Raw genomic sequence first — 6,496 nt, 5'->3', positions numbered from 1 at the left:
TGAGCAAAATGAAGCTTCTTTACAATGCTACAGTATAACAATGCTATAAGGATATCCAGAGATAGTTTGTAATACTTTATCTAGAATTCAACTTTATTGTCCATCATCACTGAAATTTGAGAGGTTGAAGTGCCTTGCTCAAGGGCACAAAAGCAGTAGGCGGCACCTACCCTTCACTTATTAGTCTGTCTCGCTAACCTCCAGACCACCACCACCATAAAGAACCTAGCTCCACAAAACAAAGTGCTACTTTATAGACAATTTCTTTATATAGCTGCTGCTCCCTTGGTTAGAAGGGATGTAGCTAATGTCAAAGTGCTGAAAACAACAGCAGGACGCTAGTTGAAAGTGTAAAAATAAATGTTGTATATTTCGATGGGTGAAGGAGAAATAACCTGTAATATTGGTCACCATCTGGGTGTCACAGTGACATGGCAATTAACTACAGCTACTGCCCTCGGGAAGCACGACAACAAGCCGCTCACCGGTGTTGTATAGAGGTTCTTGCCGATCCGGTCGCATAGCCTCAGATAATCTTTTAAAAGTTTTCAATTGATGTGTGAGTAAAGACAAGGGACATCAATAATAGATAATACCAATGTCTTAGATCAATGCAGTGGCATCCTATCACAAGAACAAGAAAAAAACACCTATTGTTTCACCATCCATGTAAATAATAGGCCCAGACTACAGCAGGTAAAAAAATATATATTCTTGATTAGTTGACTGACTCAATGAATTTTCTAACAATTTTTCAGACTTTAGAACTTAATTCCTTCACACAACACAAAGGAATGGGGTACCAAATAAGTAATTACTTTCCATTTAAGAATCTGAAAACTATTCCTTTAGCCTCTAGTCCAAACAATAAAACAATTTAAAAGAAAATTCTATCGACAAATTCTTCTTTCGGGGATGTGTATCATATTCTCTTATTCTCCATGCAGTTTTTTATTGGTGCTTTAACTTTAGAGAGTCTTTTCCCTCCATTTTAAGGGCCACTTTAAAAATCAGACAACTGCTTCATTGACAGCCCTGCTCATTCTGCCAGATGATTACAGGCCTCTGCCTCTCCGAGCATGAAGGCTCCTCACATAGAATGATCAATTGATTGGTTGTGTTGAGGAGGACTTGAAATAAAAAAAAATGCATGATGGAGTTATGGTGTTTGTGAGAATGTGAGAGGTCTTACATCACATGTTCGTGAAAGTTTCTGTTTCAGACTTGCGACAAAACCTTTATATAACATTTAACTGAATAACTGGTATACTCCTACAGTAATCCTCTGCCAGAGTGAGCAGGACCAAAAATCGGAGGAGTTGGAGAATTTTGCATTTTTCGAACATGTGAAACAGCTTTTACCTGCAATGTAGAGCCCTAATTATTATGCTTAAATCTATGTAAAAAACATGTTTATTTTTATGCATATCTAAGCCTACCTCTTGATCTGTCGGTATCCTCCTGACTGGTGGTTCTTTTTTAAAGAAACTAAATATATTTATCTGCATCTCTGCTAAAATCAGGGTAAATTTTTTTAAGGAATGTGATTCTTAATTCAGTACATTTAGTTATTGCTTGCTTTTCTCAAGTCTGCAATGCTTGCCAGCAGGCATGCCAGCTAGAATAGTTAGACAAGCTTGCAAGAAAGGCATTTCATTGTACTTGTGCATGTGACATTAAAACTAGAAACTTGAAATAAGGTAGCTACTCTAACTTGATTGATAGCCTGAAATGGCTTCTTGGTGGCTAGTTATGAAGTCGGGAGATTGGGAACCTATCTGGCCTAGCTAAAACCAACTTCATAACTTTTCTAGGTGGCTAGTACTGGACAAATAACAACAAACATTTTTACAAAAAAATCTCTCTCTCTCTCTCTCTCTCTCTATATATATATATATATATATATATACATATATATATATAATATTTTTTTTTTACTTTTTTTTTTTAAACAGGACAAATCTGAGTGGGAACGTGCCCATGTGCCCCTACTCTGAGCAGGACTGTGACGCATCACTCTGTCAAGTCTGAAGCACTTTATCACAACTGTACCAAGGACTATAATTAAATTAATTGATTGAACTTAAAACAAATCTGAAACTGTTGTATTCTCTGCCAGTATAATCAGTAGTGGACTTACAAAGGCCTCACATGATCAGGGGCCTCGTGAACTGGGCATAATCCCCCACCTCCCGACAAACGACCTCCTGTCGTTGGCTGCTCAGCTCAACTCACCGCTCCCATTCTGTCTTGCTTCAGCAGATTGGTTCAGCAGCAGCAAAATCTGCAGGAAGATTCAAATTTGCAAAGAAAATGTTGACAAAAAAGTCCCCCAAAAAAGTAAATGGACGCGCACTCACAGCTCAATGGTAGATAGATTATACAGTATAAGGCTTTACTATGGCCTATACATGAGTCCAGAGCAAAATAATATCATTGATTTAGGCTACATTATTACATGCTGTTTCTGATCAGTGATAGATGAACAAACGAATAAATGAGCTACCACCTCCACTTGTTCAGCCAGAGATCAATTAACCAAATATACAGACAGAGATTCATTGAAAGAAAGTCACAGGCTTTTTGTCATGAGTAGGACAGGCTACTACACGTGTGAAGAGAAAAATCCACTTCTTAAACTCCATAACATGCCAGCTAACTTTTCTGATCATTAATATATGGGCAAATTAGAAAAATATAAACATGAGCACTCACTTCACCTAGCTTACAATTTAACAGCCTATTTGTAGGTTAACCAAATATCCATACGGCGATTCAGTGAAAACTAAAATCTGACATTGATTGATTTATCTAGACAAGTCCCCCACACTTGTCTCAAACTAGAACGATGGCGCTGTCCCAATCAAAATGGTGCTGAAATGATCATCTACAGTAGTTGACCACACATGGCTATATTGCTTTAAATGTTGTATAACGGTTGGATATCATTTTCGGAGTTTCAGTAGGCCTATAAGCAACAATTTGATACATGCCTTCAATTGCATTCACCTGCTTTATTCCAATAACATTCAGTTGATCATAACTAAGGTGAGCTTTCCTCTCTCCTCGCTTTTCTAAGAGAAGAGCTGTTTCCTCATCTCGTCACTCCGCTGCCACCCCCATTGTTCTCAACTCCAATGTAAAACATTTTACTGCAGTGGGCTAAAGCGTTTCTTGGTAGTCTTAAACAAATCTACTTTGAAACTAAAGTATACACCTCACACACATGGTTATGGGCTTAAAAAAAGAAGACGCCTATACCATGTCAGATATACAGTTTTGGAGTTTGCATCTTAATATTAAACTTTATATACAGTACCAGTCAAAAGTTTGGACACACCTATTCATTCAATGGTTTTTCTTTATTTTTTACTATTTTCTACATTGTAGAAGACATCCGAATATGAAATAACACATATGGAATCATGTAGTAACCCAAAAAGTGTTAAACAAATCAAAATATATTTTATATTTGAGATTCTTCAAAGAAGCCACCCTTTGCCTTGATGACAGCTTTGCACACTCTTGGCATTCTCTCAACCAGCTTCATGAGGTAGTCACCTGGAATGAATTTCAATTAACAGGTGTCCCTTGTTAATTTGTGGAATTTCTTTCCTTCTTAATGCATTTGAGCCAATCAGTTGTGTTGTGACAAGGTAGGGGTGGTATACAGAAGATAGCCCTATTTGGTAAAAAAACACGTCCATATTATGGCAAGAACAGCTCAAATAAGAAAAGAGAAACGACAGTCCATCATTACTTTAAGACATGATGGTCAGTCAATACATAACATTTCAATAACTTTGAACGTTTCTTCAAGTACAGTCGCAAAAACCATCAAGCGCTATGATGAAACTGGCTCTCATGAGGACCACCACAGGAATGGAAGACCCAGAGTTACCTCTGCTGCAGAGCATACGTTCATTAGAGTAATCAGCCTCAGAAATTGCAGCCCAATGCTTCACAGAATTCAAGTAACAGACACATCTCAACATCAACTGTTCAGAGGAGACTGAATCAGGCCTTCATGGTCAAATTTCTGCAAAGAAACCACTACTGAAGGACATCAGTAAGAAGAAGAGACTTGCTTGGGCCAAGAAACACGAGCAATGGACATTAGACCAGTGGAAATCTGTCCTTGGTCTGATGAGTCCAAATTTGAGATTATTGGTTCCAACTGCCATGTCTTTTCGTGAGACACAGAGTAGGTAAACGGATGATCTCCGCATGTGTGGTTCCCACCGTGAAGCATGGAGTAGGAGGTGTGATGGTGTGGGGGTGTTTTGCTGGTGACACTGTCTGTGATTTATGGCACACTTAACCAACATGGCTACCACAGCATTCTGCAACGATACGCCATCCCATCTTGTTTGCACTTAGTGGGACTATCATTTGTTTTCAACAGGACAATGACCCAACAGACCTCCAGGCTGTATAAGGGCTATTTTACCAAAAAGAAGAGTGATGGAGTGCTGCATCAGATGACCTGGCCTCCACAATCACCCGACTTCACCCCAATTGTGATTGTTTGGGATGTGCTGGACTGCTGAGTGAAGTAAAAGCAGCCAACAAGTGCTCAGCATATGTGGGAACTCCTTCAAGACTGTTGGAAATGCATCCCAGGTGAAGCTGGTTGAGAGAATGACAAAAGTGTGCAAAGCTGTCAAAGGCAAAGGCTGGCTACTTTGAAGAATCTAAAACATAAAATATATTTAGATTTGTTTTTGATAAAATGTTTTAACACTTTTTTGGTTACTACCTGATTCCATATGTGTTATTTCATAGTTCTGATGTCTTCACTACTATTCTACAATGTAGAAAACAGTACAAATTAAGAAAAACCCTTGAATGAGTAGGTGTCCAAACTTTTAGAACATAACAATTACATTTGACATAGAAACACCGGAATTTCGGCAGGTTTTGTGAAATAATGTTTATTAATTATGAAATTATGAAAACTATTAATAACATGCCACCCAGGAGGCCTCTAGAGGGCGATGTTGTCATTTGACTGCAGGAAAGGTATGGTCATTTGACTGCAGGAAAGGTATGGTCATTTGACTGCAGGAAAGGTATGGTCATTTGACTGCAGGAAAGGTATGGTCATTTGACTGCAGGAAAGGTATGGTCATTTGACTGCAGGAAAGTTATGGTCATTTGACTGCAGGAAAGGTATGGTCATTTGACTGCAGGAAAGGTATGGTCATTTGACTGCAGGAAAGGTATGGTCATTTGACTGCAGGAAAGGTATGGTCATTTGACTGCAGGAAAGGCAGTTTTCTGGAAATCTGGCTTTTATTCGGGTTCACTTACATTTTTTGTTATGTGTCGGACCAGGGCTCGGGCTTCAGCTCATAGGCCTTGGGTAATACCGGTTCTATTTTTCATGCCTGATAAGAACTCTAACACACACACACCTCCAGCATTCTAAGCAGGTCCTAAGAGGGAATAAGACAATAAATATTATATTTATGAATATTATTCATCATATCAAATATATATCCAAGAGTAATAGTTTGTCTCTTATCTATTTTCCTGCCTCCTTGTCTTCTATATTGATGCAAAGACCTTTACTAGTGAACGGCATTTCAAGAATTTTCAGTTAGCTGTTTCATTCTTATCTGATTCGTTCACCGAAAAGAGCTGTTACTGAACAGCTCTTCGACTGGCCTGTGCCCGGGGCGTCCAAATCACTAAGTCTGCCCCTGAGTATAGCGCCATGTAGGCTAATGACAGGTATAAGGGCAATGTTGAACAAGCTATCTTCCTCCTTATTCTCTTGTGGAAATGTTGAGATGAAATTAATTAACTGCATCATCTCAGAGGGAGGCGAAACGGTGCATAAAGCCCATGCAGGTAGACTACAGACAGGCATTAATGTAACACACACATACGCATGCACGCATGCACACGCGCGCGCGCTCACACACACACACACACACACACACACACACACAGCCTCTCTCACAGTTGCCTAGTTAAATAAAGGTTAAATAAAAAAAATACAAAATACACGCATACACGCGCGTGCACTCGCACGGCGAAGGGGAATCACTGAAGCTTGGATTTCACGTCGAGACGATCTTGCCCAATGCAATATGTTGCTAATCTGGCTGCGCGTTCAATCATATCAGAGAGCCGCTTCATGTTTATCAACGTCAACCAGGGAAACCAGAGGCGGTTTTATCTCTTGCCCGAGCTCTCTCACTTTTTAACAAGGACGTACATAGCCCACGCGTAAAACCTCGACAGGACACGTGTAATTTTGAGTCAGAACGGAGGAAATAGAAGCAGGTTTTCTTCTAGGTTCTGAATAACACGGGTGAAGTTTTGATTCATTAGAATCTGCAACGCATCGAACGCTTACTGTCAAAGTGCATGTGTTTTTTAGTAACAAGAAGGAACGTTATAGCAATTTCTTAATTTCGGAAATTCAAAGCAACTATTCTTTGCAAGGGGTCCTACAAGTATGTATGATATCAACATGTTTGTACTA

At 39.3% G+C, this 6,496-nt stretch overlaps 1 protein-coding gene across 1 annotated transcript in view; it reads left to right on the top strand.

The window, feature by feature from the left end:
• Nucleotides 1-5,970: 5,970 nt before the first annotated feature.
• Nucleotides 5,971-6,496, top strand: part of fibcd1a (fibrinogen C domain containing 1a) — a 125,113-nt gene continuing 124,587 nt past the window's right edge. Inside the window, exon 1 of the mRNA XM_014172398.2 lies at nt 5,971-6,467. The gene's annotated coding sequence lies outside the window, so the exon portion shown is untranslated. The remainder of the gene's footprint in view (nt 6,468-6,496) is intronic.

This window comes from Salmo salar, chromosome ssa24 (assembly GCF_905237065.1).
Source record: "Salmo salar chromosome ssa24, Ssal_v3.1, whole genome shotgun sequence".
Lineage (NCBI taxonomy): Eukaryota > Metazoa > Chordata > Actinopteri > Salmoniformes > Salmonidae > Salmo > Salmo salar.
Note: the sequence above shows the minus strand (reverse complement) of the source record. Positions and strands in the feature narration are given on the sequence as shown.